The sequence below is a fragment of the Chlorocebus sabaeus genome, chromosome 21 (assembly GCF_047675955.1).
Source record: "Chlorocebus sabaeus isolate Y175 chromosome 21, mChlSab1.0.hap1, whole genome shotgun sequence".
Lineage (NCBI taxonomy): Eukaryota > Metazoa > Chordata > Mammalia > Primates > Cercopithecidae > Chlorocebus > Chlorocebus sabaeus.
The window spans coordinates 15,100,513-15,124,505 of NC_132924.1; positions in this window are offsets into that span (position 1 = coordinate 15,100,513).

Sequence of the window (23,993 nt, forward strand, 5' to 3'; positions counted from 1 at the left end):
CAGAGAACATTCTGGGAATGATTAAAAGATTTGGGAGTTTGAATGCTGCAGTAGTTTCACAGAAATATACACTTGCCGAAACTCATACAAATGTGTACTTTAAATTTGTACATTAAAAAGAACACACAAATTACACCTCAGAAAAGATTAGGATCATCTGCGCAATAGGAAAACATAAATTGAGAGTGGCTCAAACATGACGAAATTTAATATCACAGGGTGATCCAAAGCTGATATGGCAACTCCACATCGTCTGCAGGGACCTATGCTACCAGCGCCCTGTCAACATTTTGGCTCACGGTCATTTCTTTGTTTAAGGTACTACTATAACTATTCACGACATGCACGTTCCAGGCTGATGGCAAAAGGAGAGTGAAAGATAAACAGATTTGTGGCACGCCAAGTGTACTCTTTCTAATCAGCCTGTCTAGAGGTGCACATTTGCTTATGTCTTACTGGCGGGATTTTAGTCACACGTCAATACCTACCTGCAAGAGAGATTGGTGATCTGGTAGAAATCTCAGCTGAAAATTGTGATCTATTTTCAAAGAAAGTAAATACTTGGAGTTTCTGGCCACAGTAAGATTGTGTGGTTAAGAGTTTACTGGCTCTTTCCCAAATGGTGCTGGGAAAAGTGAATATCCACATGCAAAAGAATAAAGTTGGACTTCTATCTCACCCTGTATGCAAAAATTAACTTAAAATAGACTTAAGACTTAAAGGTAAACCTAAAACTCTAAAACTCATAGGGAAAAAAAATAGGAGAAACCTGCATGACATTGGATTTGTCAATGATTTCTTGGATTTTTTTGGATGATACAAAAAGCACAATGAAAGAAAGAAAGATTAAATTATACCTCACCGAAATTAAAATTTTCCATGTATCAGTGGGCACTATCAATAGAATGAAAAGGCAACCCATAAAATGGAAGAAAATATTTTCAAATCATATATCTGATACAGGATTAATATCCAGAACATATAAATGATTTCTACAACTCAACACAAACCAACTTGGTTAAAAAATGAGAAATGAACTTGAATAGACATTTCTTTAAAGAAAATACACAAATGGCAATAAGCACATAAAAGATGTTCACTATTATGACTAAGCAAGGGGCTTATCCTTCATGTGTATCAAAGCTGATCCTATGGCACTGTTTTTTGAGAAAAGGAAAAGCTTTATTGTGAGTCATCCCACAAAAAGACAGGAGACAACACTCACCTCTATCCCCCCGCTATCTGAGTGGCGGGTTGAGCTTTTATGGCATTTCTAACTAATCCCAGGTGACGCCAATGCAGCTGGTCTGCTGGGATGATGGTGTTAACAATTAAGTGAAAAACTTTTCCCATTGTACGAGCCAGGGCTGCATCCATTTGAGCTGGTACTGTGGTTTCAATATCCCTAATCGTTAGGGAAATATAAATTAAAATCACAAAGAGATGCTACTTTATACCCATGAGGGTAGTTATTGTCAAAAAGAAAGAAAATAATACATGTTGGAGAGGATGTGGAAAAACTGGGAATTTTGTGCATTGCTAATGGAAATGTAAAATGAGGCCGTGACTGTGGAAAGCAGTACTGCGATTCCTCAAAATAGTAGAAATAGAATTACCATACCATGCAGAAATTTCACGTCTGGTTATACCCAAAAGAATCGAAGGCAGGGTTTCAAAGAGATATTTGAACAGTCATGTTCTTGGCAGCATTATTCACAATATCTAAAAGATGGAAGCAACTCAAGTGTCCATGGATAGATGAATAGATAAATCAATTGTGATGCATTTATACAATAGAATATTCTACACCCTTAAAAGGAAGGAGATTTTGACATTTGCAATATAGATAAACCTTGAGAACATTATGCCAAGTGAAATCACCAGTCATGAAAGAATAAATACTGTATGATTTGCATCTATGATGTCCTTAGAGTAGTCAAGTTCATAGAGACAGAAAGTAGAATAGGGGTTGCCAGGAGATGGGGGAAGGGGAATGGGGAGTTAATGTTTAATGGGGACAGAGTTTCATTTTGCGAAGATGAAAAGGTTCTGGAGACGGATGGTGCTGATGATTGCACAATGTTGTGAATGGATTTAGTGCCACTGAATGAGACACTTAAAAATGGCTAAAATGGTATATTTTATGTTTTGTAATTTTATGACAATACTTGAATATAAAGAGTTACTGGCCCCAAGGATAGTTGCTCAAAAGCTGAGTTATAGGCTGGGCATGGTGGCTCATGCCTATAATCTCAGCACTTTGGGAGGTTATATATATATATACACAAATATATATAAATATTCATATAAATATATATATATATTTAAAAAATTAGCCAGGTGTGGTGGTGCACACCTGTACTTCCAGCTACTCAAGAGGCTGAGGTGGGAGGATCTCTTGAACCTGGGAGGCAGAAGTTGCAGTGAGTCGAGATTGTGCCACTGCACTCCAGCCTGGGTGACAGATCAAGGAAAAACATAAAAAAGCTGAGTTATTATTATCTGAAATCCTGTAGAGGGACTTTCTATAGTGGGGAAAACAGTCCATTGGAGAGCCTATAAACTCCTCTAATCCTGTCTTCTGTGAATGAGTAGAGAGATGAAGTACAGGTCCCTGGCTCCTCACATTTATCCCCAAACATATCTTCCCTCATCCAGCATTGCCAGCAATACAGGAAGGAAAGAAAATGAAAAGATTGTCTGATTTTACTATGACAACCTTTCATGAGATCTGGTCCAGAAGCGTGCACCCCATGGCTGTGTACTCTCACCTGTGAAAGGAGGATCCACCTCAGTAAGCTGAGCTTCCTCCCAACCTGACCGACTACACATACCAGGCCAGAATTTCCTAATATAGACTCTCTTGGACACAAATAGGCTGGAAGCTGTTCTTCAGGATGAAGAAGGACTTATACCAAGTACAATGCGGAAAGCATCCTAATTGAATTATCTATAAAGGATCATATTTTATTTTCTGGAGATGGCCACAATGATAGTTTCTTTACCACATATTTTTCTGATGTGGGAATGTGATTCTTCTTGCATTGAGTGCTAGGGTTTATGTCACCTCCCTTCAATCTGGGTGGGACTGCGACATGTCTGTAAGCAACAGAGTGTGGATGAGGTGATGCTGCATGTGTTCTGAAGTCAGGGCAGAAAGCCACTGCTGCCTTGCTCATTGGACATTCCTGCTTGGAGCCCTGAGGGCCCTGCAAGGCATCCAGTGACCCAGAGTCCACCAACACCTGAGGACACCATGCTGCTGGGGAGCCCAGGCATAGGTGCTCCTAGTGATGATCCTAGTCTCTGACTCCTCCCAGCCCAGATACCACACATAATGAATATTGGAGTCCTCAGATGACTGCAGCCACCAGCCATTGAGTCCCTTCTGAGTCTTCCCCCCAAGTCCTCACTCATCATGGAGCGCAGAGAAACCATCTTGCTCTGCTGTGTCTGCATTTCTAACGCACACATCCATGCATATGATCAAATGGTTGCTGTTGCATGTGACTAAATTTGGGATTGCTTGCTATGTAACAATAGTTAATAGAATGTACATGTGCACAAAGAAAAATTTCTAAGTCTTAGAACAAAGAAAGCTGTTTAACTTTATTTTACAAAGCATATCCTTTGACTACCAATCTCCTTTCTCAGGCAGTCCTTATTAACATTATGGAAAACTATTAGTCTTTAAAACTCATTTTAAAAATAATTTCAGCTTTTATTTTAGATTCAGGATGTACATGTACAGGTTTGTTACATGGGTATATTGTGTAATGCTGAGGTTGGGAGTGTGAATGATTCCATCACCCAGGTACCCAATAGTTAGTTTTTCAACCTTAGGCTCCCTCCATCCCTTTCCCCACCAAGAAGTCCCCAGCGTCAACTATTGACATCTTTATGTCCATGTGTATCCAATCTTTAGCTCCACTTTTAATGAGAACGTGCAGTATTTGGTAAAACTCATTTTAGAAAGTGTTACCTCATCTTATGTGACAGAAGTGATTTTTAAAGTGTTGAACAGGAATCAGAATTTTACATATATGTTTGTCTACAGGATACAAACCAACTGAATGATTCGGTATTTGGAAAAACCTAATTCAGTTGAAGTTGTTGATCTAGAAGCCCAGGATAGGTAAAATTAAGAATTATTGCTGAAGAATTTTTTGCTTACATTTTGGTATTTATATTTTTATGTCTATTTAATTAGGATAGTTTGCAGTGTAGTCAGGAATTATAAGTACTGTGCCTTGGTTTCCACAGGTGTAAAATTGGGCTCAGTATAGTTTCTAACTTACAGAACTTTTGTGAGAATCGAATGCTAACAGTATCCAAGCACCTGACACAATGCCTAGTACATAACAGTCACTAAATATGTTATCATTTATTAATAGAATATGAAAAATTATTTACAGGGAAAATAGTGTTATTAGTGAATACTTATCAGAACAATAGCATAGGCTGGATCAATAAAATCAACATTGTCCCATTAGTTAGTCATCCCATAGAATAGAAGACATAATGGAGTATAGAAAAGAAAAAGGATCAATGCTTTGGGAGACCGAAGTGGGGAGGATCACTTGAACCTAGGAGCCTGAGGCTGCAGTGAGCCATAACTGTACTACTGCACTCCAGCCTGAGTGACAGAGCAAGGCCCTGTCTCAAAAAAAAAGAGGACCAAAAAAATGAGGAATACAAAAAACAAAAAAAAGTGAAGCTATGGCATTAGAATTAAAGCAATCCAGATGGAATATGAAGTATAATGAATTTAGCAAACTCCAGTGCTGTCAACCTGGGAGAGTGCTAAAAACAATTTTTTTTATAATTACTTTTACATAAATGAGGAATGCTGTTGGGATATAACTATAGCTTCTAGGAGAGTGGTTTTCCTTCAGTATAAACCAAAGCATCTATGTTTTTTTCTTATCCAAAGACTGAATAAAGAGGAAGTTTATAATTTCCTTCCAAGAGGTTGTAAACTTCCTTAAGATAAATACAGCAACCAACTGTGTCATCTAATTGCAGGATGTTGTAGGCATGCTAACAGGCCTGAGAGACTCTGCTTAAAAGCAGTTCTCCTTGTGACATGTAGCGTGGGAAACCCCGCATTTTTTGGCAGTTGTTCACTGAACTTCAATTTGAGGCTCAATAAAGAGTTTTTTAAGATCATTGTACTAACAAATAAGTAGTGTCACATTTGGGGACACATCTGTTCTTAATTATCTTTAACTTGGCCCATAATTCAGAAGGCGCCAAATAGTCCCAGCAGAACTTCAAATATTTACCACCTTGGAAATTCCATCTAGTTTTCTAACTATACTGGTGAATGATACCCACAGAGTAGGGCCTGACTATAGAAACACCTTCCCTTCTAGGGGAAGTTATCAGATTTGGTAAATAAAAACAGAATTCCTAGTTAAATTTGAATTTCAGATCAAAACCAAATAATTCTTGATATAAATATGTTCCACGCAATATTTAGGGCACATACTATTTTTTTTTAATTCTTCAACTGAAATTCAAATTTAACTAAGTGTCCTGTGTTTTAGCTAGCAACCCTACATTAGGAGTAAGATGGAACAAAGACTAGGTCAGCAGAAATTTAAGCGAGGTACAAAGGTTCTGTATGAATATCCAGAAGAAAATGAAGGATGATTGTGTAACTGGCAGGACTACCAACCACCACACATGAACTGAACAGCCCATGTACCCAAACTGAGAGCTTACTTTTTTTCCTGTCTCTCTCTTATGCATTTGCTTGCTTATGGCAGTCTGGGATGTGTAAGGCAGTGTACAGTGCAGCAGACCCAGACAGGAAACGACCCATGTGGGTGCTATTCTGTTGAGATGCAGCTTCCCATTGCTGGGTGCCCCTTGTTCAGGCACTGCCTGATTATCCATATAACCATGCAACAGAAACCAGAGAAGTTCAGGAACTGGGTCTTGGTGACAACCACCAAAGGATTTGTTGAGAATGATAGAATCCACTCTCTCGGATCACAAGGATATATGTTGTTTGCTTTGAACAGTTCATATAAAAATACATGTTTCCAAGATATAGCCAATATATGGGAAGTTGACAAGTTCCATTTCTGCCTCCCCAGAGAAGCTGATGGATGCTCAGCCAGGGGATATTCTCTTTCTAGTTACAGACATGGCTTGACTCAAGATTTTGCTGATCTGAGCCCCAGGTTGTTCAAGTCCCTAGCCCTTTGTATCAATAATCTCATGATCAGTCTCTGCTTTTGTACCTGGTGAAAGTTAAAATGTAATTGGTGCATTCAGAACTGTGCAGTGTCTGGTGCATGGGCTTGGGACCCTGCCATTTGAGCTCAGCTCCTGCTCTGCATGTACAAGTTGAACAAACTTCTCCATTGTCCATTGGTTGTTGTGAAGATTAAGTAATTTAACACTTTGTTCTTAGAACAAGTGCCGACACACACACACACACACACACACACACACACACACACACACTCTATCCCTTAAGCAGGACCCTGGCTGCTCTCTGGTCAGACTGCAGAGGCTGGGCAAGGCCATTGCTGTGTGGTTTCTCTCTGAGCTGAGTTCTCCATGTTCTCTATGATTTTGCAGGCCGCTGGTTCTAAGCATGCTTCCAGAAGATACCAACAGTTTTGATTAAGCAGTCTCAGATGGCCCCCAGGCCATAGCATGTTTTAAAAGCTCTGTAGATAATTCAAATATCCATCAAGACTGAGAAACATGGGTATAGAAAACGCTTTTGTTTGGGAACAGGATATGCTTGATTTATGCTAAGATGGAAGCAATTTCCCTGTCCTTAATCTGTACCCATGCAAACTTCCCCATCATAGATAAATTCTCCACCAGGGGTTGACTCTTCTTTTGCCTGCCATTGTCACAGGCCACATAAGTACTCTATGAGTAAGAATAACTCAACGGAAAACTGTCTTGGGAAGTGATTTGGAGTTAGTCCCCTGACAGCCCTGCAAGACATCCCAGAAGACGTTGGTCTAGAAAAGACACGAATCACAGGATTCTCTACATGTTCTGGTTTGGCCTCTTGGAGCAGAGACCCTGTCAATTGATGAACAACAACTTGTAGGTGTTCAAGCCTTGACTGAAGTAGACCTGTCTGGGGCTTTTTTATGCTTCTTTCCATCTATCAAGTCCTTTTACTCTCCATAGAACAACCCAGATCGAGGGGTGATTTGATATACAATAAGGTGGTTTCTGGATACGGTTTACTTTGACCTCTCCTGAATACCCAAGTTAACCCGTTTCAAAGATGGGACAGGGAGGATCGGGGAGGGCAGAAATGCAGCGGTGCTCCACTGCACTCCCCAGAATGAGGTCAAGTGCATACTAATGGGGCAGCTTTGCACAAGAAACTTATCAACAGAGACAGGAACTGCTAACTAGTGTCTCATACCTTCCCAGGTTCTGCTTAGGTAAAACAGCTGTTTTATAGAAAGGGTTAGGTTTTAACCAATGCCTTATAAGCCACAACAGATATTCCTCCTAGATGAGTGGCAGAAGGCACCAATAGTTCACCTTGAACTATTTTGCATGCACAAATTTAGAGCTAATGCAAAGCATGTTTTAAATATTTAAGACAGACACATCTAAGAAGTTTCAACAGAAACTGTATTAACTAGACAAAACACAAAACCAGAGTTTATAACGGCTTACAAAAAAAAAGAACTCTTAAAAACAATTAAACTAATTACATTTGGCTATTTTTAGACTAATCCCACCAACCCAGTATCCAAATCATCAATTTAAAACAATTTGTTTACAGCTGTAACATGTGTGCTTATGGCCTCTGATGCCTGGGGGAGAGAGAGGGGGCAGAGGAAGAGGGAAAGTATCATAGGGTTCCTAATTGCAGGGGTGGTGAAGAAAGCCACAGCTGAGGGGGAGGTTTCCAATATGGCCCCCGGACACCATCCACTGTAGATCATGCCAAGATAAGACTAAATGTTTTGCTGTACCTTAAAATTCACAAACACACTTGACATGACATAGCCCATGTGTTTTCATGGGAAAATTAAGGTCTTGATCTTTCCATTTCAAAGATTGAGAAACTACTTGCAGCAAAGAGTCCATTTTTCAAGCCTTGTTAGCTCAATTGTGTTCAGATATTTCCTCCTCCTCTTCCTATCTCAGGGCAAGGTGATACTAGTGAAAGGCAGCAAAACATGTCACCTCAAAATATGCCATTTCGGCATAAGGACATTTAGAGCTGAAGGGAACTGAAAAGAAGCAGATATAAGGAGATATTTGCCTAAAAGCAAGACATAAACTTACAAAGCTGTCGCTCCCCTCCTCCACCAGAAAGGACAAAGATGGACTACCCGAGATGACCTTAGATCCTTGTCAGGCTGGAGACACCAGAGGAGACAACCTCACGGACTTTACTAACTTGTCTATCTAACATGAGTTTCCATATACAGTATCCTCTTCCCACAATTTGCCACCCATGAAGACTCAAGAGGCTTTTCTTTTGCCCTGTCACTTACCTTAAAAATGCATTGTTCTTTGTTGAAGATGCTGTATAGGTTGGAGTTCAAAGCCACCTCCATTGTGCAAACCCCTATCAGCCTCAATAGGGAAGGTGCCAAGTTCAAAAGGCTGAAGAAGAGACCCAGAGACAGCAAACAAGATGTGGGGTTTTATTAGGAGATTACATACAGGAGAGAGAGTCCAGTGGCAGGCGACTGGCTAGGAGAACTACCTTATGTACAGAAATGGTCCAGGGGTAGTGGGCTAAACAAGGTAATCTGCCTTAAACACAGTCCGGTGGCAGCGGGCTGGACGATGTATCGCTTTACATTCAGTCCAGTGGTGGTAGGCTGGACAACATATCCTCCTCACATACAGTCCAGTGGCAGTGGGCTAGACAAGATAACTGCATGGCCCAGTGGCAATGGGCTGGGCAGCAAAACCGCAACTGCTTGCAAACAGCATGTTAGCATTTATAGAGCATTTTCAGTTAACACCCTCCCCATAACGACCTCCAACTGGCAACCTTCACTGAACCTAAACTCAGGGCTTCGATCCCCTATATAGCCTGTGATATGCAAGATGGTTCAGTGGGGCTCAGATGTTTCTCAGAGATAAGAAACAAATCTCTGGGTTGGCCACACCCAGATTCCCTGGCTTGGAACATACATTGAGGTGCATCTATCAGGGTCATCCTAAGGATGTGCTTAAGTTATTGCTGTCAGTGGCATTTCCTCTGCAACCTCACAGAGAGTTTCTTTTTCCCTTAGTTTTCTCCCATGTGTATATAAAATATACATGTTAATAAATTTCTATTCATTTCTCTCTTGCTAATCTGTCTTTTGTTAAAGGTGTCCCAGCTTAGAATTTAGAGGGAGAGAGGGAAAATTACATTTTCCTCTCTTCCTGTTTCTGGCATCTTATGCCAGGTATATTCTGAGTGATCTAAGCCAATGGTTCTCAAGCCTGGCTGAAATACTCATCTGGAGAAATATTCAGGCCCACCTGAGACCAGATGATTCAGAATCGTGGCAGGGCCCGCAAACCACCAGACGCTGGGAGTGAGGCCAGGAACAGAGCCTGCCCCAACATCTGCAGAGGGAGCACGGCCCTGCCAACAGCTTGATCTTGGACTTCCAGCTTCCAGAAGTTTGACAATAAATTCACTTTGGGAGGCTGAGGTGGGAGGTCACTTGAGTCCAGGAGTTTGAGACCCGGCTGGGGCAACATAGCAAGACCCCATCTCTACAAAAATTTTAAAAATAGCTGGGCATGGTGGTGAGTTGTGTGCCTGTAATCCCAGATACTTTTGAGGCTGAGGTGGGACAATAGCATGAGCCTAGGAATTGAAGGCTGCTGTGAGCTGTAATCACACCACTGCCCTCCAGCATGGGTGACAGAGTGAGATCCTGTGTCAACAAAATAATAACAAATAAATAACAAGAAATTCCTGTAATTGAAGTCCCCCAGTTTGTAGTGCTTTATGCTACAACTCAAGCAAATTCCTGCAGGTGGGAAGACAGGTCTGCCAGCAGCACCTTAACCTCAGCCTGGCCATTTGGCATCCAGAGCAGAATGGAACCCAGGATTTTAAGCCACAGGGGGCATTTTAAGTGCTCTGCCCACTGGGGTCTACAGAAAGCCCAGCTGGCAGCTGAGGCTCACAGAAGACAATGAAGGACCTGACCTTTCACATGGGCTCTTCCAATCACAGCATAGTGTATAGTTTAGAGCTCCAGGAAGAGACAGAGAAGGGCCTGGCACACTTAGCAGCCTCACTGAGTTGTAGCTGGGCGTGAGGTCTTGGTCTATTTCCAAGATTTATCTTGTACGCATTTGAAAATTGTTTTCGCATTTGTGATAAGACTAATGTCTTTGTGAAAGGTCCTTTGTGATAACTTCTCTTTAGAATTAAATTCCAGAAAAAGATTTCCACTTAAGGAATTGCTGTACAGCCTGTATAGCCTTTCATCAGATGGCAACAGTCAGGTAACCCATGACTGTCCCCTAATGCTTTGGTTAGAAATACCAGTCAAATTTAACTATCGACATAGTAAATTAGTGAATTTATGCCTCTCTCTGCCTCTCATGTGAATTTTTTTTTTTTTTTTTAGATAGGGTTTTGCTTTGTCACCCAGGCTGGAGTACAGTGGCGTGATGTCGACTCACTGCAACCTTCGCCTCCTGGGCTCAAGTGATTCTCCCAACTCAGCTCCCCAAGTAGCTCAGATCACAGGTACATGCCACCACACCTGGCTAATCCATATTTTTTGGTAAAGATGGTGTTTCTCCATGTTGCCCAGGCGGGTCTGAAACTCCTGAGCTCAAGTGATCTGCCTGTTTGGGCCTCCTGAAGTGCTGGCATTACAGGCATGAACCACTGTGCCCGGCCTTTCTCCTGTGACTTTTGCATCTCATTCTTATTGAGATGCCTCCATAGTGCTATGTGGTTTGTTCAAAAGTACCTGAAATATCATACTTATGCACTATTAACAGTGATTTATTGATCCCCAAATGGACTTAGACAGTTTAGCACACCTCTGTTTTTCGTCCCTTTCATGTCATATCAATTTACGTAGTGATTAGTGATGAGTATAGCTATCATAGCAATTATTCAACTTCAATTTTCCTTTTGATAATACACTTGAGAACTTTTGTTGCTCTGGTTATAGCTCTGGTTGCTTTAAAGTCTTAGAAGTTTCTGTCATTTATTTATTTATTCATTGTAAATAAAATATAACCTGTGAGTGAATTGTATAACCTGTGAAAAAAATGGACTTGATATGTCCTCAGTTTCTTCTTATTTCAGGTGGTAGATTGGCACGGTTTAGGCTAGGCAGAAACTACACGGTTTGGTGATCTGGGAGAATTCTGGACCTGAAAATGAGTGGAGATTTGGGACAGAGAAAAAATGCAGAAAGTCATTTATGGAAAGAGTATGACTGATGGGGAGGCAGAAAATTAATGTGTTTTATTTACCAATTTTGGAAATATTTTTGTTTAAGCCTGTCAAACAGTTTCTATCTGGGTTACTGGATGAAGGTCCAGTTCCCTGAAGAAAATAGTGGCATATGTGCTAATTGCTGCGCTATTGGTCCTTGACTCTGATAAAAGCCTCCGATGTAACATTTAGAAAAGGGTTGTGTTCTCCCCACTGCTTTCATTGACTGTAACTTGGCCCACGGTAATTCACTGGAATGGACAAGCAGGCATGCTGGACATGACGAGGGGTGAGATCCCAACACTGTCGGCACCTGATCAACCTCAACAAAAACTTTCCAGCCTCAGTTTCAGTTTCCAAATGATTTTGTTTTAGAAAACCATTAATGAGATAAAATGCCACACATAAAGTTCTCTGTCCCTGCATGATGCCTGACATTGGCTTCTTTTCTTTCTCCCCTTTTGAGAACAGCGGGAGCCTCTGTTCTCACAGAGGAATGAGAAAGTGGGACCAGAATGCAACAATGGGCCTTACTGAGGCAGGAGAACAGGGTCTGGAGGCAGGGACCCTAAGGCCAATTTATACTGACCTCCTAGAACTAAATCAAAAGGAAAACCCCAACTTTCCATGCCCAAGTAACAAAAGGACCAGAGACCATGCCCTTTGCAAACTTCCCATCCCTCACTTTTCTGTGTGGCAGATGAAAAATTGAAAGTACTTCTAATTGGTCCCCTCCTGCAATCAATCAGACCAGTCTCAGGCCTAGTCTTTATTTGCATGGGAGTATAACTTTGTAACTTCAGCCCCTGATTGGTGCTCTCCCACAACCTATCAGATGTTTGCATAGGGTGTAACTTCGTAACTTCACTTCAGCCTCTGATTTGTTGCTTTCTGCAACGACTGAGACTGGTTGAGGGCCACTACTTCATTTGCATAGGGTGCAAACCAAGCAACCAATGGGGAACCTCTAGAAGGTATTTAAACCCCAGAATACTCTGTAGCAAGGGCTCCTGAGTCACTTGCTCGAGCTCCTACTCTGTGGCGTGTACTTTCATTTCAATAAATCTCTGCTTTTGTTACCTCATTCTTTTCTTGCTTGCTTTGCGCATTTTGTCCAATTATTTGTTCAAAATGCCAAGAAGCTGGATGACTCGAATAAAGACCCATCACTGGTAACACTTTTGCTTCATGGGACCTCCATGGCGGAGCCTCCTGGAGGAAATGTGTGCTCTCCTCTGTTTGTAGTGAGTGGCGTGCGGGACTCCCACCTCTCCAGTTTGTGAGCTCAGCCGTGGTGATTACTCAGATTCCAGCTGACCTTGCCCTGGTTTGCTGATGCAGGCTTTTGGAACACTGCAGTATATTCCACCAAACTCTCCTGGGACCCCCAGTTTCTCACATGCCTGTTGTCATCCCCAAATGAATTGCTGGCATGCCAGGAACTGTGACTCTAAAAATACACAGTACCGCATCTGCACTAATTTCACACATCACTTTGGTCAAATTCCCTTCGCTAGGGCCTTAGTTTCCCATCAGTAAGTCGGGGCAGGGGCTTAACAAAACAGTTACATTCTGTTTCTGGAATGTGTTTCAATACCTATCTATAAACACCAAGGTTTGTTGTATAGGTGTCCTTCAATCCCAGGCATGAGAGTGGTTGTGTTTGTATTAATCTAGCATCAGTCTTAGTTGCCTCATGCCCCAGTGCTTGTCCATATTGAAGTAAAAGCCTGGTCTGGGGGAGCCGCACCCATGAGCTGTGTCCTTAGAATGATTCATCTGGTGCGCAGACCTATGCACCATCACTGACAAATGGTAGCCATGAGCATGTACTTCAGTCCTAGATATGATACTCTCTCACTCTCTGCTGCACCAGAGCATAGAAAGCCAGTGTCAGGGCGAGGTGACTTGGGCTGGGACTTCTTTCTCACCAATTCATTAGCTTTGAGCTTTAGGAAAGATCAATGAACTCTTTTGTATCAGTTCTTGCATCTTTATAAAGTGGAAGACAGCACAGTGGTACATCATATTTCTGTGAGGAAAGTCAATGATGTGTGTGAATAGTCTCAAATTTCATAGGCAGGCACTTAGCACTTTGACTCTTCCATGATGCGAAGCTGGGTTTCTGGGCGTGTATTTAATGATGGTAAGATCTAAAACCCATCCCCTGTATTTGCGTTCTTGCTCCTAAAATTAAATATCAGCTCCTAATGATTGGCCTGATGTCTATTAAAAGAATCAGCTCACTTCGTGGAGGAAGACACTCCAGAAGAGCCAGGTTATAATCTAAGCTTATTCAGCGACTTTTGGAGCAAGCTTCCAAAGTGGCTTTCTCTTTCTTGGCTATGTTTCTCACATAGAGTAGGTGGAGAGGTGGAGTGTGGAGGGAGGTAGATCACAGGATATTCTCAGCGTTTTTTGAAAGGTGTTTTAAAAACCTTTTTATGATAACAAATTTCACAAAGCAGTGATATTATGAATCTATATGCCCACCACTTATCTTTAAAACCATCAATAACTTGCTGTATTTTTTTATAGATTAATCTCTCGCCTTTCATAACTGGAGGATCATTCAGTTTTGTCTCCATGACCTTCAATATGCATTTACAAAAACACTAAGGATTTTTTTAACCATGGAACAACTATCATGCCTTATAAATCTAATATAATTTCTGAACATCACTGAATACCCAGTCTATACTCCTGTTTCCCTGAGATTCTCCAAAATGACTTTTTACAATTGGTGTTTCTCAACCCATTGTCCCTTCTTCCTTCCCTCCCTGTCTTGGCACTAACTTCTTAAAGAATCCAGATCAGTTGTTCAGTAGAAGGTTCCACATTATAAAGTGGTTAATCTCTTCCTCATGATGTCACTTACTTGTTCATTTTCTCCCATTTCCGGTTGCCTGGAACTTATTTTTCCAATGCTAAGAACATTAACTGACTCGGTTATTTCATTTGAGGCTGACGAATCATGATTTCCTAATTTGTTATTTCCTTGTGTATTGTTTAGATGGAATTCTCCACAGAAGAGCCTTCCCTCATCCTGAAATATAGTTTACATTAGAAAAGGAGGAAAGATGCTTAATCCTTTTCCACTATTTATGAATGTCATGAGCCCTGATGACCTCCAATGGAGTCCAGTAGGTTATGCGCACTTTCTTGTGTATCATTATGGATTCATGAATTTTTATATATTCAATAAATTTTAATAATTTATAGTCATTATTCTTTTTATTACTCAAATTATCTCCTTTTGCACACATAAGAGTTCCTTCTAGCTGTTTTGTTTTTTCTTCCCTGTAGGAATCAGTCTCTTCTATTTTTATAGAATTGCACAAAATGTACTCAAAGTCCCTTTCTCCCGATTATTTCTAAACTTGGAAATATGTGGTCTCTCTTTTACAAAAAGTTGAGCTAGATGTTATTTAATTTTGCTAAGTAATTTCACAAACACCCATATTTTGTATTTTTAAATTGTTTTACGGTCACTGACTTCCGTTTTTTTATTTATTGTTTTTTAGGTTTTTGGATTGAACATTTAACTCACATATTTTAGTTTTTATTAACATAGGCATTCAATGCAATGTGTTTTCTTCCGAGTGCTGCTTTAGCTGTATCATGTACATTATGATTCGCCTTGTTGGTGATATGCTTATTTTCTAGCAATGCTACAGTTTCATTCACTGTATTTCATTTCACTGTATTTCCTCTTTAACCCAAGAGTTTAATAAAAAGTTTTTAATGTCCAGGTAAACGGACCTTTGTGCTTCAGCCAGTGTATTTTGTGTGTGTGTGTGTGTGTGTGTGTGTGTGTGTGTGTATGTATGTTATTGATTTCTAGTTGTCTTAATTTGTGTTCCCTCTAAAGCAGATCCTGAGCAAAGGGATTTGGGTGCAATTCTTATATTTGGAAGACGATCCCAAGGAGATACAGTGAGAGACTGTGGATGTGCAGGGATGATGAGTGTGTTATTGCTCCAAGCAACAGAGACTCAGTTCCACTGGGTACCCTCCAAGAAACTCTGGAAAACACGTCTCAGAAGGGCCCCTTCATTCCCACCCTCTGTGGAGTTGAGGAAGTTGTGATATTCATTCACTTCTTTTTATTCCTCATTGGTTGATTTCCTCCTGAGACACCACAGACTGTTCTCACAGGTGACAGAGGGAGCTCCCTTATTCGCTGGAGGCTTCTTGCAGAGAAATGTCAAAACCCAGTGTCAGATCAGTCTGAACACACCTGTCTGCTGGTGACTTTCTGTGGAAACCAGGGGTAAGGGTGAAGATACAGCATCTGCTGCACAAGTTTTATTTCATGTGGTCAGAACATGTGGTATTATTTCATTGTCTTTTCCTTTTAGAAAATATTATTGGCCGAGCATGGTGGCTGATTCCTATAATCCCAGCACTCTGGAAGTCCTAGGCAGAAGGACTGCCTGAGCTCAGGAGTTCGCGACCATCCCGGGCAACATGGTGAAACCCCGTCTCTACTAAAAATACAAAAAATTAGCTGGGCATGGCAGTGTGTAGTTCCAGCTACTTGGGAGGCTGAGGCAGGAGAATTGCTTGTTCCCGGGAGATGAAGGTTGCAGTGAGCCGAGATCAGGCCACTGCATTCCAGCCCGGGCAACAGAGCGAGACTCCATCTAAAAAAAAAAAAAAAAAATTATTAAGGAGTGCCAAATTTTGAAAATGTTGTTACATATAAACTAGAAAAATTATCTGTTGTCACATAATGGATTATAATAAATATTTATTGGTTAGATCTTTTATATATTCATTTTATAAGGTCTCTTTAACTCATTTTATTTTATATTTTTTTTTAGGACTGAGAGAACTGTGTTAAAATCTCCTGTTATTAGTATCTTTTTGCTCACATAACCTGCAGTTTCTACTGTTGCTGTTTTATTAGGTGAATAGATCTCAATAACTTACATTTTCATTGTGGATTACAGTCTTTAGAATTATTAGTTTCATTCATTGCCTCTCGGTTTTTGAACTTTTCATTTTGCAATAATTATAGATTCATAGGAGGTTGAAAAGATAGTGCAAAGAAATCCCACATGCCCTTGGTACATTGTGTGTGCGTAGTTCTATATCATTTTATCACATGTGCAGATGCGTGTAACCACCATCACCACTGAGACAGAACTGTTATAACACCACAAAGACCCTTCTGCTACCCTTTTAGAATCCTGCCACTCCCTCCGCACAACTATCCCTCACCCGTGACAACCAGCCGTAGTCCATACCTATACTTTTGCATTCTGAGAATGTTATATAAATGGAATCACATGCCATGGGGCCTTTTGAGGTTGCGCCCTTTTTTTTTTTTTTCCATTCAGCATAATTCCCTTGAGAACCATAAAAATTATTGCATGTGTAAATAGTTCTTTTTTTAATGTCTGAATCTTTTTGAATAGTATGTGCGTGCTCCAGTTTGTTTAACCATTCACCTATTATAAAATATTTTGCTTGTTCCAGTTTTGGCTATTACAAATAAATCAGAAACTAATAAACACGTTGAGCTTTTTATGTGGACACCTATCTTTATTTCTGTACGTTAAACACCTGGTAGATTACTTGTTGGGTGTTTTAGCAAGCACATGTTTAGTTTTGTAAGAAAATGCCAAATTATTTTCTAGGGTGGCTTCTTTGCTTCACATTTCTATGAAAAATTCAGAGATCTAGTTTGTGTACATCCTTGCTACCATTTGGCATTGTTGATATTTTTGAATTTAGCCATTATAATAGTTGGATAATGACATGTCACCGTGGTCTTTATTTGCATTTTCATTTCCATAATGGCTATTCACTTTAAATATCTTTTAATATACTTATTTATGTTTATCCTCTGTGAAATGCTTGTTTATACATTTTACACATTTTCTAAGATGACTGTTTGCTTTTTTATTCTTGAAATATGTGGGGTTTTTTTTTTTTTTTTTTGAGATGGAGTCTCGCTCTGTTGCCCAGGCTGGAGTGCAGTGGCATGATCTCCGCTCACTGCCAGCTCAGCCTCCCGGGTTCACACCATTCTCCTGCCTCAGCCTCCCGAATAGCTGGGACTAAGGCACCCGCCACCACGCCTGGCTAATTTTTTTGTATTTTTAGTAGAGACGAGGTTTCACCAAGTTAGCCAGGGTGGTCTTGATCTCTTGACCTCGTGATCAGCCCGTCTCGGCCTCCCAAAGTGCTGGGATTACAGGCATGAGCCACTGCACCTGGCCAGCCTTTCTGGTTTTAACAAGAAATTTGCTGTTATTCAAACAGCAAATATTAAGGTCTAATTTTCCCCTTACTTCTCTCAACATTTTTTATTGCCCCTTAGTTTTCGGAAGATTATGATGTGTCTTGCTGTGGATTTCTTGAATTTATCTTATTTGGGGTCCACTCATCTTTTTGGATATTTTAATTTGAGTCTTTTGCTAAATATAGACAAATTTTAGCCATTAGTTCTCAAAAGTTTTTAGTCATATTCTCTTCTGTCATTTTGGGATTTTGATGACACAAATCTGATGTTAGATATTTTGTTATAGTTTCACATTTAGTGGATACTTTGTTCACTTTTTAAGTCTATTTTGCTCTCTGATATTCACAATGGGTAACTTCTATCATTGTATTTTCAAATTCACTATTTCTTTTCTCTGTGCTTTCATTCTAACCACATCTATTGAGTGGTTTATTTTAATTATTATATTTTTTGTTCTTAAATTTCCATTAGTTTTTTCTTTAGTTGTCTATTTGTTTGCTGAGATATTATATTTCTGTGTAAAGATTTAACATTTTTCCTTTTATTTCAAGGGTATTTGTAATTGCTTATTTGTGGGCAAAGGATTACCCAGGTGCCACAGCAAGAGACTGAAGGCACAAATTGTTGCAGTATAATAAAGAAAATAGAATAAAGAATAGTTATAATACAAATTAGATATAGAGATGATCATGGACAATTATCAATCATTAGTATAAACATTATTAATCATTAGCTTTTAATATTACTCTTTGTTGCATTACTAATATAACCTAGGAATAACTGGTGAGTATAGGGTCCGGTGCTAAAGGGATATTGTGAGAAGTGACCTAGAAGGCAAGAGATGAGCCCTCTGTCACGCCCGCATAAAGGCCACTGGAGGGCTCCTTGATCAAGCAGTAATGCCAGTGCCTGGGAAGGCACCTGTTACTTAGCAGACCGTGAAAGGGAGTCTCCCTTTCCTTGCAGGAATCAGGGAACACTCTGCTGCACCAGCTTACTGTGGGAGGCTGGATATTATCCAGACCTGCCCACAGTCATCTGGAGGCCTAAACCCCTCCCTGTGGTGCTGTGCTTCAGTGGTCACACTCCTTGTCCACTTTTATGTTCCTCTTGTACTCCTGGTTCCTCCTTGAAGTTCTTAGTAGATAGCGGTAGAAGAAATAGTGAAAATCTTAAAGTCTTTGATCTTTCTTATAAGTGCATAGAAGAAAATGCTGACGTATGCTGCCTTTCCTCTTTGCTTTGGCTACCTAAAAGGGAAGGGCCCCTTGTCCCATGATCACGTGACTTGCTTGACCTTATCAATCACTTGGACAACTCACCCTCCTTAACCTGTGCCCTTATCTTGTATTCAATAAATATCAGCATGCCCAGCTTTTCGGGGCCACTACCGGTCTCCATGTCTTGGTGGTAGTGGTCCCCCAGGCCCAGTGTTTTCTCTTTATCTCTTTGTCTTGTGTCTTTATTTCTTACAGTCTCTCATCTCTGTACACAGGGAGAACACCCACAAAGCCCCGTAGGGCTGGTCTCTACACTTATTGAAGCATGTTTTACTATGGGCATTTAAATTTCTTGCTAGATAATTATAAGACCTGTGTCTTCTGAGTTTTGGCATCTGTCAATGTCTGTTCTTATTTAAGTTGTGATTTTCTTGAGTCTTAGTAAAATTAGTGATTGTCAATTGAAATGTGTATTATGTTTTGAGACTCTTAATTTTTCTTAAACCTTTGATCACAGATGGTCTCCTCTGACACCAGAGAAACATTATCTTAGTATTTCCAGGTTGAGATGAAAGTCCAGGTTTGTGACTTGACCTCTGTTGACACCAGTGTGTGAGGGACCCTCATTACTCTTAGCTGGGGTTGGGATCTCTGGTTTTCCACTAGATCTGTGCTAATACTACCTTGACTTGAAGGGACAGGGATGATCTTACTACTCCTCATGTAGCCTCTGGAGGCACTGTGTATAGTGACAAAGTCTTCATCGCCACTAAGCCTCCTCTGATGCCACCCCTGCAGGGAAGGAAGGGGCATCCTCTCACAACCCAGTAGGTATGAAAGTTCAGTCTCATAATGGAATCATCACTGACTTGGTGTAGAGAGGAGTGGGCAGTTACGAAATTTCTGGCTTCCACTCTACCTTCTCTGACACCATCCCAGCAGGGGATAGGATACTTCATTGCATTTGCCTGCCTACCCTAACTTTTCTGGTTAGGATGTGGGTGTGACTGCAGTTTCTTCTGTGGTGTTTGGCTGGAATGGAGTGGTTCTTGTCTAAGTTTTCTGTCTTGTTAGGATGACCTATTTTATTCTTTGGTAAAGAAAGTAGCCTGGCTATTCTTGGGGTTCTTTTGTCTGCCCCTATTGAAATTTTCATTTGCCAGCTTTCCCAGCACCCAATCTGGAATATGTGAGGTATTAAAACTCTCTGCTGTGCTATTCCTTGGGAAGTCCCTGGCTCATTTGTCTGCCTGCTCTGCACTTTCCAGGGCCTTCCCATGATTGATGTTTATATATAGTGCCCAGCTGTACTTAGCAGGTAAAATAGGCAAAAATATGTTTAGTCCATGTTTTCAGAGGCAGAAATATACCGTCTGTAATATAATTATCTAGTTACATTTACCTATGTATAAAATCTTTCATATGTGGGGCTTTTCTCCTTTTTTTCCTGTTTTTGGTTTTTAAATATGTTTATTTAGGAAGGATTGTGTAGCAGGTTTTGTCAGTTTTTATACAGTTAGACAGCTACTTCTTGCAGGCTTCTGTGACTCTCTTAATAGGGGCTTTCTCTAACTACAGGAACATGCACAGAAAATACCAGAAGTACTATTGTAGTAATGCCCTCAAGAGCAGCTCTCAGCAAAGAAGGAATGGAAATAGATGGATAAATACTCCAGCTCCCTTACCATTTTTATAGGTTAACTCTTAGGTATGTTCTACATAATCTACCAAAGATGCCAATTGGGATTAAGCCAAAATTGCCTGCAGGATTAGCATACTAACTAACACACCTTATATTGGTGTCTTTCTCTTTCTTATATTACATTCTAATTCCCATACCAGATCTTTTGGGGTCACCTCCCCCAGAACTACCCTCACTCTAGTCTTGTCTCACAATGGTCTATTTTTGAGACAATTTATGCTAAGACAATTTTTACCTCTAAATCAATGTAGTTATAATATTCATAGTGCTTTTCTTTTGTCATTCTCTATTCTTTTACTACTCTGAGCAATAATGGACTTAGATAGTAAACTTATTTTTATTCAACCCTCTTTTTCCCTCTTACTAATTTCTTTTAAATTTAGCTAATACTGTTGAGTTAATCTATGAGCCTATTTGTCTTTCAGTCTACTCTCTGTATTTCACTTTCCTTTTTGTTAATTGTATTTTTTTGCATTGTCAACCTATCTAATATTACCTAATATTTTATGACCCATTTCCTGAAATATTAGTCTTAATTATACAATTAAATATACTCCATCCTCACCCTGGATATTATGGCAAATTTTCTTTAATTATTTTTTCATTCTTGTTCTCTAATAAGTTTTATAGGAAGGGCTCATGGGAAAAATAGTCTGTATTATCCTTCAATTTTTGAACCCTTTTGTTTGCAGCCTTTAAGAATTAAAACCCTTTGCAATATGTTAAATTCCATGCTTATATTTTCTTTCCTTTCACATATTTAACATAATTCTATGTGACTTCTGCTATGCAATGTTGGTATTGAAAGGTTAATGCTACTCTCTTTCTAGTAGGATAACCTTATAATTTATTGTTCAAAGTAGGGCACTTGAGAATGCAAAAGAAGGTGCTGTTGCTAATAAAATAGGACAACAGCTCCCTTTACGCACACACATATTCATTTCAAAATGTTTACTAGACTTTCTTTCCATGTGGACAATATCAAATTTTGTAGTTACACAATGTACCCTTTCACTAGTTGTCAACTTGCATTTACAAGTGTTTTATTTCATGAAAATTTTATTGGACTATAGGTTTAAATGCTTGTTTTTTTCATCACTTTCATTTTCTTCACTGGGGAAGCCAATTATATGTATGTTAAATGTCCCTTGCCAGTCTTCTATAGCAGGGATAGACAGATATTTTCTGAAAGTATTTTAGGCTTTGCAGGCCACATATTATTTCTTCTTTTTCTTCTCTTTATCTTCCCCTTCTTCTTCATTTTTTCTTTTTTTTAATATTTCTTTTTCCTCTTCCTTTATCAAGCAGCTCTTTAAAAATGTACAAAATTATTTTATGATGGGTAATTATACAAACAGGATACAAACTAGAATTGACTCATGATCTGTAGTTTTCTGACATCTATACTTACTAAATTTCTCCGAAAGATTTTAACAATTTCTCTTTCTTTATTTCTGATACTTTTGTCTCTGGCTTTTTTTAAAAAAAAATGATCTACTTTTTGTACCATGCTTTCTATGGTGTCTTAGCCACCTTGGACTGTGATAACAAATTGCAGTAGAATGTGCAGTTTAAACAACAAATGTTTCTTTCTCACAGTTGTGAGGGTGGAGAAGTCCAAGATCAAGGTATCAGAAAGGTAGATTTCAGTCTAAGGCTTCTTTTCTTGGTTGGTAGGTGCCTGCCATCTTGCTGTGTGTTTACATAATTGGTTCTCTGTGAGCTCATTGAGAGAGAGTGAACAAGCACAGGCATTCTGGTTTCTGTTTTTATAAGGACACTAATCTCATCATGGGCACTCTCTCCTCATCATCTCATCTAACCCTAATTTCCTACCAAAGGCCGATTCTGAATACTATCACATTGGGAATTAAAGCTTCAACATATGAATTTGCATGGGAATACAAACATTCCATAACAATTGTCATACCATAACAACTGGTATTTACTTTGTCTTGAGTTTTAAAACACTGAACCTTAATTTCTGAATTTTTTTCTAGTTCCTTGCTGTGGTGCTTTCTCTCTCTATTCATATACTATTGTTTTGACCAGGGATTGGAAAAGTTCTCTGTAAAGGGCCGTAAGACCACTATTACAAAGATGAATTCTGCTATTGAAGCACAAAGGCAGCCATAGACAATATGTAAACTTAGGGATGTGGCTGTGTCCCATTAAAACTTTATTTACATAGGCAGGCAGCCAGCCATAGTTGTTAGTCATAGTATGCCAATTCTTGGTATACACCTTTGTGTTTCAACATGGAATCCACAGACAGATAACATCCATGTCACCTGGTAGCTCACTGGAAATACAATATCTCAGGCCTCTTCCCAGACTTACAGAACCAGAACCTGCATTTGCCAAGACCACATTATGATCCCTAGGGACATCAATGTTTATAGAGTGCAGGTCTAGGCATATTATTTCTGAACTTTTTTTTTTTTAGCTATGCTGTTCATTCATCCATTTTTTTTCAATTTCTTAATTCATATTTATTCATTTAAAAATGTCCAGTGTATCGAAGCCGTTTCTTTCCATTATCTACCAGAAGGTATTTTGTTTAATTTTTTTTCTTTTTCTGTTTTTTGTTTGTTTGTTTGTTTTTTGTTGTTTTTTTTTTGAAGGATTGTTGCTTTTGTCACCCAGGCTGGAGTGTAGTGGCATGATCTCAGCTCACTGCAACCTCCCCTTCCTGGGTTCAAGTGATTCTCCTGCCTCAGTCTCCCGAGTAGCTGGGATTACAGACACCTGCCACCACACCCAGCTGATTTTTTGTATTTTTAGTAGAGATGGGGGTTTCACTCTGTTGGCCAGGCTGATCTCAAGCTCCTAACCTCAGTTGATCTGCCCACCTTGGCCTTCCAAAGTGCTGGGATTACAAGTATGAGCCACCATGCCTGGCCTCTTTTTTTCTTCTTATAATAAATTTAAATATGTTTGGACTGTAACCTTATTTTGTTATCCATACTTAAATGAGATGGGTTTTCCTGAACTACCAGGAGAACACCGAGGGAAGGTTAGGCAGGGATGGGACAGAGCTCTTTTCCAGCTTTACAACTCCAGGGCTTCCTCCTTCATTATTACTATGAGGTGCTCACGTACATGCTCCCCCGCTTTTTTTTTTTTTTAAGCCACATCTGTATCTGTCAGGGCTAAGCCTATTTTGGAGTTCACTTGCCTATAACTTTGCCTTGTCCAGATCCCCGTGGACCTTGCTTTCTAAGCTGGTGGTATTGGCTGTAAATTCTCTGTTTTGCAAAGTTATTACTTTCAGAGATCTACCTCTTCTGAAACCAGTGTCTGAATAATGTCTCTCTTCTGTACCCACAGTATCTCTGACATCAGCTCCTGGCAGCGTATCTTCAGAGAGTATTGTGCACTATTTCTGGAATG